The sequence below is a fragment of the Solanum verrucosum genome, unplaced genomic scaffold, assembly GCF_900185275.1.
Source record: "Solanum verrucosum unplaced genomic scaffold, falcon-dt-bn FXZP01000196.1, whole genome shotgun sequence".
NCBI classification, from domain to species: domain Eukaryota; kingdom Viridiplantae; phylum Streptophyta; class Magnoliopsida; order Solanales; family Solanaceae; genus Solanum; species Solanum verrucosum.
The window spans coordinates 1,470,183-1,482,874 of NW_026020420.1; the positions used below are offsets into that span (position 1 = coordinate 1,470,183).

At 29.0% G+C, this 12,692-nt stretch overlaps 1 non-coding gene across 1 annotated transcript; it reads left to right on the forward strand.

Annotated features, from left to right (window-relative positions):
• Positions 1-12,322: 12,322 nt before the first annotated feature.
• On the forward strand, positions 12,323-12,425 carry LOC125807142 (U6 spliceosomal RNA). Its single transcript, XR_007441638.1, has one exon. It is a non-coding gene; the product is annotated as a U6 spliceosomal RNA (small nuclear RNA).
• The last annotated feature ends 267 nt before the right edge of the window (positions 12,426-12,692 follow it).

The following is a 12,692-nucleotide window of genomic DNA, read 5'->3' on the forward strand; positions in this document are numbered from 1 at the left end:
AAATGTTCCAAAGTAGATATCAGATTTACAAAAATGTCGATGCCAGATAAAGTAATAAAATAACATCTAAGGGTATGAACCTATATATATATATATAAAGCTGAATATAGATAATCTGATGTGGCATCTCTCTATGGCCAGTATTTCTATTCATCTTTTTTCTCGTTTTTTTGACATTTTATCTTTGTTTTGTATTTTTTATTTGTATTTAAAAAAAAAGTATTTATGTCATACCCAATTAATTATGCCCTTTATAACATCCATTACACTAATATAGATTTAAGTAAATGGAAATGGAAGATGAAAAGATAAAAACTATTCATATTTCATAATTGTTTATAATTATTTAGCCTATAAAATAAAATAAAATAGTTGAGCATTTGCAACAAATAAGAACAAATTTCTTCACTTTGGCTCTTCTTCTTCTGACGATGATGATGAATATATGATATCAACTTCTGTCGCTAAGATGTCCATCAAATTTCTAGGTTATGTGACTTTTTTAACAAAAGAGAAAGAAAGAATATCTCATGATTCTTGTGAAGACATTGATGTAAAGAAAGAGATTATGTAACAAAAGTTTCTCTTCAAAATAAAAGACTTTTTGAAAAAAATGTTTATTCCTCCTACAAGGAGAGAAAATTTATTGTGGTTGAGAAATTTATAAGAAGGTTGATTAGTGTTTCAAAGGGTAAGAAATATTATTCGGAGAAAAAATCATTCTATTTATGGAATTCGTATCAAATTAGGAGGAGAACAAGCAAAAATTTATTTTGTGATTTGAAAAGAGAGAAAATTAGATATTATTTCTTTCAACCTCATTATTCTTCTAATTTCTTTGTTCTTTTATTTTATCTTGATTTTTTGTATCTTTAATTAAAGTTTTTTTTTCTTATTTATCTTTAATTAAAGTTTATATATATTTTCTTAAAAAAGAATTTAAAAATATGATCATATTTAGTTCCTTTCCTCATCAATGCTATTAATCTCATAATTAGTGTTATTTATATTATTTTCTTAATTAATATTTTTTTTCTTTCTTTTAATTATTTATTTGAAGCAATTAGTTATTATAACTTTATAAGAATTACACATGTATTTTTACATAATTGATTTGTCATTTTTAAAATTTTTGGATCATTCTTCATCTTAAAGTTTCTATATATATGTAATAATAAAGCTAAAATAAAAAATGTGGGTGACACCTTCTTAGCAATAGATACTTATTTATTCTTATCAATGTTTCTGACATTTTTTGTTATTTTTTCCTTAAAATAATTGTTGTCTCGATTTTTAGTTTTAGTTTTATTTTTTTTAGCATTTTCTAATTTTAAAAGACTGAAAAATTTATAAAATATAAAAAATGATTTATTTAACTCCTATCATCATCAATATTATTATTAATTTCTTTTACTTCTTTCCTTAATCTTCATTTCATCATTAATGTAATTTATATATATATATATATATATATATATATATATATATATATATATATATTTGTGACATTTCTTAGAAGTTAGGATTACTATTTATTTAATTTCTAAAAAATTTGAATTCTTTTGTCATACTAAATACAACATGTTTTATTATAATTACATTCAATATATTAATCAATATGTTGTACGAATGAAAAGAAAATTATCATTTCACAAAAACAAAGGTTAAAATATAATTTATTATGATTAAGGAAAGATAAAAATATTATTCCAATATCCATAACCATATTTAATACATTAAAAATTAATTGAAAAGCTGTAAATGGAAAAGGAATCACCATTTAAGGAATAATTATTTTTAAATTTTTGGATCATTTCTTCTTCTAAAAGTTTCTATCCATATGTAACAATAAAGTTAAAATAAAAAATGTAGTGACACAATTCTTAGTAATAGAGATACTTATTTATTCTTATCAATTTTTTCTGACAATTTTGGTTATATTTTTCTTTAAAATAATTATTGCCCCGATTTTTGTTTTTATTTTTAACATTTTTTTTTAATTTTAAAAGATCTGAAAATTTATGTTAAAAATTTAAATAATAGAAAAAATGATTTATTTAACTTTTATCATCATCAACACTACTAATTTATTTGACGTTTTTTCTTAATCTTCATCTCATCATTAATGTTATTTATATAATTTTCTTAAATCACTTATTTTTTCTTTTTTAACTCTTTTATATATATAAAGTTGGATATGTAAATGATGATGTGACATTTCTTAGAAGCTAAGATTACTATTTATCTAATTTCTCAAATTTTTGAGTTCTTTTGTCATACTAAATACAATATGTTTTATTATAATTACATTCAATATAGTAAACAATATGTTCTAGGAATTAAAACAAAATTATTATTTCAGAAAAATAAATGTTAAATTATAATTTTATTATGATTAAGAAAAGATAAAGATATTATTTCAATATCCCATAACCACATTCAATACATTAGAAATTAATTGGATATAACTGTAAATGGAAAATGAATCACCATTTAAGGAAAATAAATGTTTGCAATACCATAATAATTAAGGAGAGAGTAAGATATTATTTTAATATCCTAATTCGGAACTTTTAATCTACTACTCGATTAAAAAGAAAATGCATTTAATAACATTAAAAAATTATTAGTTTAATATTTTTTCTCATTCTACTAATTCAATTCAATCAAACTTAATTTTAAAGATAAAATAACATCTCCATTTTAATTGTTATCAATATATTTCAAAAAATTATCGTGAGAAGGCTTTTCTTGCACCTTATTTTAATTTTCAAATACTATTATTATTTTTTTTGTCATTTTTCAATGATTTTTTATTTCGATTTAAAATTTAATGTTTATTCTTAAAACTCTGATGGTACAAATTAAGGTGGAGTAGAATATAATAAATGATGATTCTTCTACTAAATAATAAGATATAACGAAATTGAAAGGGTGAAGTTTTTTTTTTTAAATGGATAGGAAATTCTATTAATGTATCATTACGTCATTATTCAATATATTTTTAATATAAATTTCATTTGCTGATGCATTTGTTTAGTACTCCCTCTGTCCCTAATTACTTGTTCACTTTTCCTTTTATAGTTGTCTCTAATTACTTGTCCATTTTGACAAATCAAGAAAGAATAATTTTTTTACCTATTATACCCTCAATTAAATGACTAATTACTTTGAAAATTGCAGAACTTTTCATCTACTTCATAATTAATAGGGGTAAAATGATAAATTCACTATGTCATTAATTGATTTCTTAATAAATGTGTCAATTTAAAAGTGGACAAGTAATTAGGGACAGAGGGAGTATTGCAGTGTTATTTCACATTACGAGATATTTCTTAGACATTTAAGGAGAATGGTACACCGGAATATATATTATATATTAAAGGATCAACTTCATGCAATGGAAGAATTTGTTATTAGCAAATATATTTTAACTTATTTGATAAAAAATATATTCTTCCTCATTTAATAGATGTAAAATTTGTCAAGCTTTATTTTTTTCACAATCTTCATATTATTAAAACAAATAATAATATTACGATTAAACAACAAAGTAAATATAAAATTAATCAAAGTATTTAATTTTAATGATCGCGCGAAGTGCGGCCAAGTTCTCTAATTTAAAACAAAAAGGTAAAATTTAAATGGGTCTACAGTAGAATTCCTAGAAATCCAACTTGAAAAATTATGTTAAAAATGGAAAATAAAAAGTGAAACAAATTTAATTGAGAGTTATTTTTCGTCTGTCCCATTTTATGTGACACTGTTTATTTCTCGAGAATCAAATAGTTTAAGTTTGACCATAAATTTGTGTATGGTATCTTCAATTTTTTAAAAATGAAATTTATATATTTATAAACTACGTAAAAATTAAAATATTATAATTCATAATAATTAATAAATCAAAATATTTTAAAGATTTATGAAAAATTTAAGATCAAAGATAACTAAAGAGAGTAAAAGGGGAGAATGGAAAGTAGAAAAAAAGAAAAAAAAACGAATATATAGAGAGAGAAACTGAGGAAAAAAAGTCAGAAAAGTAATTATTCATGTGGGTTGTTGTATATATAGTACAATTAATGAGTCACAATTAATTTTATGGTACATTTTGAAATGCTTTGTGTACAACTTGGTAGTGCCGTGTTTGTCACGACCCAAAAATGGACGCGATGGCACTCGTCTTATCCCACCAAGACAAGTCAGCCTAAAACTCAACCATTACAATAAAATGCAGAAATTTTTATAATCAACTCAAAAATAATACCCCAAAATCTGGTTGTCACGTGTGCAAGCCTCTAAAGTATTACAATTGATTCAAAAGAAAAACACAAGTCTCAAATGACCTTGTTTCTAGAATAGAACGAGATCATAAATAGGAGTAAGAATGATCGCTGAGAAGACAAACAACTACCTCACAAATCTCCCAGAAGCCTCGAAAAATAAAAGAATAACAAGTACCACAAAAATCCAGGCTCGTAACCTACAAAAATTTGTTAATGCAAGGGGTGAGTACCAAACCACACGGTACTCAGCAAGTAAACCTCTAAACACGAGCTAAGGGAATAGAATACAAGTACTCCTTACACCCCAACCGAACCTTCACAACTACAATCTGTATAAAACCAGCCCAACCTAACAGTTCACAATTTACAAGCACATATCTCAACAACAACATTCTAACAATCACATATTCTCAACAACAAGCTCAATATTCATCAGTCACAAGTTTCATAGAAAGGCACTCACAAGATCAGCAACACACAAGATTATGTTCACCAATAATAAAGAAGTGCAATGCAATGTCAAGTATAGTGATGCATGTCTGACCTAATGATACACACCCGTTGTCTCTCAATTCGGGACCCATGGGGGACATATCTGTCCATGCATCCATCGCGGCGCGCGATACGACCCTCGATAATAGTAACCATCGCGGCGCGCGATACGTCCCTCGAAATATAGTATCCGTCGCGGCGTGCGACACGTCCCTCGAAATATAGTATCCATCGCGGCGCGCAATACGTCCCTCGAAATGGTACATCCTCTTTATTTTCTTATTCTTTCTCAATGCACATAACACTTGTCACAACCATGTCTCAGAACAATGCAAATGACATGTTCACACAAATAATGAAGAGATGCCCATTTTCATAACATTGCACAATTCACAACAACACAATCAGGATACAACATCAACAATAATTCAACAAGCCTTTCAAACAATTCTCAACACATCACACAAACAATTGATCACATTGCCTTTTATTATCCCTTTTTCATTATTAGAATTAATTAATGTGGACAAGTCAACCCATCACCAAGCCTCATTACCCTAAACACATATTACAAGGAAATACATGAATTCCATACACTTAACAAGGGTTTAGAAATCCACTTGCCTCAAATAGTTGAACAATGACTCCAGAACTTGAGCCTCCTCTTTCGGTTGACTTCCAAATCATTACAATCTATTTAAATAAATAACCACAATAAGATTTTAGAACTAACAATACCTATGTTACCAGACCCAAAAACTCACCCAAATTTATAATTAAGTTCTTAATCTTGATGCCAATTAACATGTCAACTATCATACTTCCCAAGTTTCAAGTCTAGTGTTAAGTTTCAATTTCTCCAATGGTCTTCATGTAGTACAATATACCTACTATTTAGTTACATAAACCAATTTACCAAAACTTAAATCACCACGTAATGACTATAAGAAATACAAAATCTAAATCAAATTCGTCATCTGTAACTTGGAGCACGAAAAGAATGAAAAACCTTACTACTAAGAACTCAACACCAACAGCACATTGGAATCCAAAATTACTACCAATTCATCATTTTTTTTCCCAATGATTAAGCCATCATTACCTTAATTAGTGACCTTATAAATCAACCTCCACCACTACAAGTTGTCCCATAAACTTTTAAACACAAAATTGCATTAAACTTCAACTTTCATTTCTTTACACCAATAATATACAACTAATAATGGAACAAAGCCTAGGTTGGAAAACAAATATTTCTCAATTTATAAAAATAAACCTAAAAATCGATAACCTTAACAATGGAACTACACATAAAGCAATTTTGCAAGTCTTACTTTGCCAATGATAAAAATTTTCCTAACTGACAATTATTTCACCACTAACTTGTCAACAAAAACCTTAAGGACCCACGTGGTGTTAACAACTAACAACAGCAAATCGAAATATTCAATTTTGCTTCTACACCCATCTATAAAATCTCTATCTTCCAAGTAACACATACCATACAATATTATTAAAGAATGCCCACCCAATACACAACATGTATAAAACTAAATTGGAACTTAATTAAGTTTTACCTGCAGTCCTTTTCCGCCAATTCTCGTCGACGGCGCTAAGCCTTGCAAGCGGTTTGAGGTATGACCAAATAATATTAACCCTCTTCCTTTAATTATTATTATTTTTACATGGGTCAAGTGATATAGGCAAATAATTAAATTATGAATTTGTCCCATTAAACAATTAAAATAAATTATTTAAGATTACTCATAAATTAATAACCATAGTTAAATGAATAGTTTAAAATTCTCAAACCAACTTCACCGACTGATTAGAAATAATTTGGGGCAACTATCGGGAGGGATAAAAAGGTAATTTTATGGAATTTCTAAACAAACATTTTTCGGGTCATTACACTCGTCCTCTAAAGTCTCACTTCTAATAAGGAGTAATATAAATCACAATAATTAACAATTCAAAATCTTTAAATTGAGATAGTTAAAGTAATATATATTTGGAGCTATTGTGTCTGGTAATTGTATATATGTATGAGTAATAAAAGGCAGTACACATGTCTTCAATATAGTGAATCATCAGACAGCTGGCGACATATAACACTCCTATTTATTCAAAAGTTAATGTACAATTCTTTTTGCACGCTGTAGAACTAATTTAATAAAGTTAAAAGTTAATGTACAAAATTCTTTGCACGTTGTACAACTAATATAATGCAGTGTTAGTCCTTCTAATTGTCATTTCTAAATAAGAGTAAAAAACATTTTAGCCATTTTATTTATGAAATGTCCATTGATGAGTTTGTAATTGGTTCTAAATAAAAAATAAAATAAAAATGAAGTATTATTAATTCAGATTGAAAATGTATATATTAAATAATATTTTCTGAAGTGTTACATTACATTAAAAAGTTGCGAATATTAAAAATTTAATAAATGGTCTTATATGATTTATGATATGTTAATTACAAATATCATATAATAAAAATAATAAAAAGATAATCAAAAAGTAAAATAGAGAGTACGAATAGTAATTCTTCAATCATCTCTACTAATGATGAATAGAGAGTGAAATAGAGAATGATTGAAGAAAGCATTCTTTATATTACTCTCCAAATATAGAAAATATAGAGTAAAATTAAGATGGATCGGAGATAGTTATAAGTTTTTTGTTTCCAAGATATTCATAATTGATAAATATGATCTTTAAAATCAATTATGATTAAATATAAATAATAAATGATAGAAAAATTAAAAAAAATATCATATAAAATAAAATGAAAAAGTCGATATACTCCTTACGCTTTGGAAATAATTTATTGTAATTGAAAAACATCCTCCTCTACTATATTATAATTTTAGATAATTGAGATGTATTAATTAAAATATCAATAGTATATAGAATTTATAAAAATAAATTATGCATAATTTTATCCTAATATTTTGTATATAAATATAATGTTGGGCCCGTGCTGACACGTGCCATATTTACTAGTATTAATACAAGAAAGAGGGTAAATTTTTGATATATTCAAAAGTTCTGAGGGAACTTTGTAAACCATATAACTGTAGGGTGTTTGTGGTTCGGTTTGAATCGGTTATTGATTAAAATCAAAACCAAATCAATCTAATCGATATTTTAAATATCTAAAACTAAATCAAACCAAACGGATAAAATAACCGCCGGTTGGTTATTGATGGTTTGGTTTAGTTTTTCTGGGTTTTTCAATTTGAAAGTAATAAATTTTTGAGGACATATGTATCTTGATAGACACAAACACCTACTACATGAGCAATCCACCGAAAAGCTATTGTTGATTCAATTAAGCAATTAAACAATACTAAAGTTATCATTACACGAACAAAATGATTCAATTAAGAGAAGGTGTAACTATCTTATGAAAGGTATGTTAGGTAAAGACTAAAGTAATAAATTTTGATGGACTTGGACTTATGATTGTAATAGATGGGCTAAAATTTAAGTGTTGGGCTTGGGAAAAATGGTAAAGTTAAAGATTTAAGTTACTTAAAATTTTAAAAAGTATTTATATTTTATTTATGAATAATATATATGTCACGACCCGAGCCTACAACCTGGACGTGGCCGGCACTCGAAGACCATTGCTGGTCCCCAAGCGAACCCTCATCCTGGCTGACTACAAGCGAAAAACTGATTCATGCATACAAAGTTTAAAAACTGAAATAAAAGTTCATAAAACTTAAATATAAACTTTAAGTCCAAAGAAAACTCTGTATAATAAAATATATACAACTCGCCATAAAAAGGCAACTTTAGTCTTTAAAACATTTAATAAAATAAATGATACAGACTTCTCAACTGTACTGACTATCTATGAAGCCTCTAACTGATAAAGATGGAAGTCGGGACAAGACCCACGACATCCTAACAATTGATATAACTGAAAGGTAAATGAAATCCTCCGAAACCAAGGAGGCTCACCATAGCTAACTCGAACTCTCGGATGTATCAACGAAGCTCCTGTTGATGATCCTGAATACCTGTGTCTGCATCATGAAAAGATGCAGGCCAAATGGCTCAGTACGTGGAATGTACGAGCATGTAAGGGAAATTCTAAAACATAAACATAAGTTTGAAACTTGATAAAAAGGAAACATACTTGCCTGTTTTCAATCTTACTCAACTCAAGGAATACTCCAAACTACTCAAACTTACTCAACTCAGAAGTACTCAAGGATAAGATACTCAACTCAGAGATTAGATACTCAACTCAAGGATATGATATTCGACTCAAAGATATGATATTCAACTCTGGATACTCAACTTTGAATACTCAACTAAATATGACTGAACTCATTTCAATATAAAGCAATTTAAAACAAGTGCAATATAAAGAAACAAACTGTTTAAAAACATGCTGTCAAATCTGTGTGTATGCAAGGATACAACATAACTCTGAAATGTATATAAAAATACAATAAACTGATGTATATAAAAATACAATAACTTCTGTGGGAGTTTCTCTAACCGACAACCATCACATAAGAGCTATAGTGATGATACAACGATCTACCTCACGCTGCCAGCGCATCCTATACCCGGCCAAAGGTATAGAACTGAACTGCCTAATGGATCCACTAGTCTATTTCGAAAAAGGTTCATCTAAAAAGTATGACCCTTTTCTACCCATGGTGGCTACATGGTTTATGGAGGCTGTGAGTTGTCTGAACTCTCCCCCATATCGGTGCTCAATACTACTCCCAAAAATATACTAGCTCTTATGTTTTAAAAACATACTTCTTTCTGCTGATTTGAGATAATTGCTCAAAAACTTAGCTCAAAGGCTATCTTGGAAATCTCAGTTTCCCTACTTGCTTCATTTAGAAAGCTGTTACTCTTTTCTGAAAACTAGCCCGAAGGCCCTTTGGAAATCTCAGTTTCCGTTCTTATTTAAATGTGAAAACATTTATAAACTCTTTGGGAATACTTAGTCCCCATATACTTTTGAAGAAAAGGACTTCAAACTTTACTCTTTACTCTTTACTGAACTCAAAACTTAAGTCTTAAAACAAAGTTAAAACGTTTGTAAAAGACTTCTTAAAATATGGTTCATACCGAATTATGGACATGAACTACTCAATGCAAGGTTTTCAATAACCATAGATAGAACTCAAGTACTTAGAACTCAAGAACTTCAATAATACTACTTATTTCAAGAATGCTCAACTCAGAGTTCATGCGGAATTATGAGCATGAACTACTCAACTCAATGACTCAAAGATACCTCTCATCTCAAGACTGTTCGATTTATAAGATTCATGCGGAATTATGGGCATGAACAATTCAACTCAAAGACTTTATAGGTAACATGTAATAGTCCCATGCTTAGAAATATAATCTCAAAGGGTATTAGGAACTCAATACTCAAGACTTAGAACTTGAAGATACTACTCCTCTCAAAGATACTCAACTTCTGGAGTTCATGCGGAATTTATGGGCATGAACGACTTGACTCGTAGGTCTACATAACATTATGAAACTCATGTATTTGACTCTTCTCATTCTCTAACTTACTTCCTCAAAACTTAGTTCAAATCGATAGTTGATCTCAAAGGATTCACAATTGAACTCAAAGGCTTTCTTGAACTCTACTCTTAACTCTCTCTTGAATTTGAATTATGAATTCAAGAGTTATGATTCATGATATGAAGGATCTCAATAACAATATAGCTATTCGATAATTAGGAATATAACTTTTAAAAGAAACATGAATTCAAGAACTCAAAATCAACTTATCTCAAGAATACTCAAATCTAGGGAAAGTATCCTAGATTTCTCTATTACTGATCTGAAAGTAGATGTAGGGTGTGAGGACGAACTAGTCCAACACTATGATAGCCTTACATGCCTAGAAGAACAAGATTATTGAAGAATCTTGAAGAATCTTTAAGAATCTTGAAGAATCTTTAAGAATCTTGAAGAAGAACTTGATTAGAAGCCTTGAAACCCTAGCTTGAAGGTAAACAATCAAGAAGACCTTTCTTGAGATTTTTGAATTAGTTTCTTGAAATCTCTATGGCCAAGAATTATGATTTTCATTAGTGAAGATGAAAATCTGATTGTTTTGAGCCTTTTATTAGTCAATAATTTCATTTATGGTTTCTTGGAGGTAAAAAGACAAATATGACTCTTTTTAATATTTTTCCGTCGGCTAATTCGTAACAGCACTGTATAGGTTACTAAAACAGTCATAACTTTTTTCTCATATATTGGATTGACGTGAAACTTGTGGGGTTGGAAAGTAGATTCAATTACCTTTAATTGGATAGGTTATGGCTCACGTAACTCTTAATATTCTAAGAGATATGGTCGTTTAAAGTTGACCTAAGCAGAATTTTACTTCAAAACTTAATGAAACTTCAAGAACACTTATCAAGAACTCATCAAGAACTCTAATCTTTAAATTTCAAGAACGAAATTACGCTGAATAAATCATGATTGGCGTGTGGGTGAAAGAACCCAACACTATGGAAGCTTACATACCTCTTAGGGATCAAACCCATGGCGAAAATCCGCTACAACACGCAAGAATCTCGACGAACGCTTGATCCTCTCCTCTTTTCTCCTCTTCTCTCTTCTTTTCTCTTCTTGAACTCTCAACTAAAACCCTAGGCCAATTTTAGGATTATAAAACTGAACCTAATAGTATTAGACCCTTAAAATATTACTAAAAACGAATTAAATCTGGTTGGGTAAGGAAAAGACCAAAATACCCCTCTTTATTTTCGGCTAACTTTCCTTAACTGGACAGCCGATCTTCAAAAGGCCATATCTCCCTCATCTGACCTCGAAACTTAGCAAACTCGGCGGCGTTGGAAAGATAATTCAAATATCTTTCCTACGGTATATGGTAGTACACCTAAATTATCCTGAGCTATGAGTTATGGTCGTTTCAAGTCGACCCAAAACTCATACTTAGCTTAACTTACAAAATTTCAGATTTTTGCTATTTCCAATTTAATTCTTTTTGGAACTCAAGGTGTTACATGTAATGACCTTAACACTTAAGAAATTTTTAATTCCTTGCAAAAATCTCACCCACTACGAAGAAAGGTTCGGGTCTTAATTCAAAAAATTTCTGGGGTGTTACAATATAAATAATTATAAAAAATTTATATATAATTTATCGGTTCGGTTTGGTTATTTTTTAGTAAAACCAAAACCAAATCAAATAGTATCGATTTTTCAAAATTTAAAACCAAACCTAAGCAAATCAAATCAAATATCGGTTTTTTTAATCGGTTTGGTTCGAATTGCTATTGATTTGGTTTTTTAACCATAACCATGAGCAGCCCTACTGATATAAGTTATAAACGAAGAAATAAGGGGATGATTTCGAAATAAACGTTCTTAGAATTGGAAGAAATGTTCAGTTTCCAAACTTGAAGGACTAAAACAACATTTTTGTTTAATTTATCTTCTTTTATGTTTCTCCCACATCGAACACATACAGAACTTTATAGCACTACAAGGACTCTAGTGAAGCAATGAAAATCGTCCCTTCGGGGACATCCGATAAAATTGGAACGATACAGAGAAGATTAGCATGGCCCCTGCGCAAGGATGACACGCACAAATCGAGAAATGGTCCAAATTTTTTTTGCCCTTTCTCCACCGACAGTGATGGTCCGATCTAATTATCCTCTCCAAACCCGCTTATGGGACTATTATGAGTTTTTTGTTGATACTTGTATTTCATTATTTCTATAATTTTAGTGTAATCTCACAAGTGAAATCTACGGAAGATAGAATATACTCAAACTATTGTGTAATTGCTTGTATTTAGATTCATTCTACTATCTTAAACCTACTTGTATTTAACCACTTTTTGTGCAATGGATTTTCTCCACCTTTTTATACATTTTA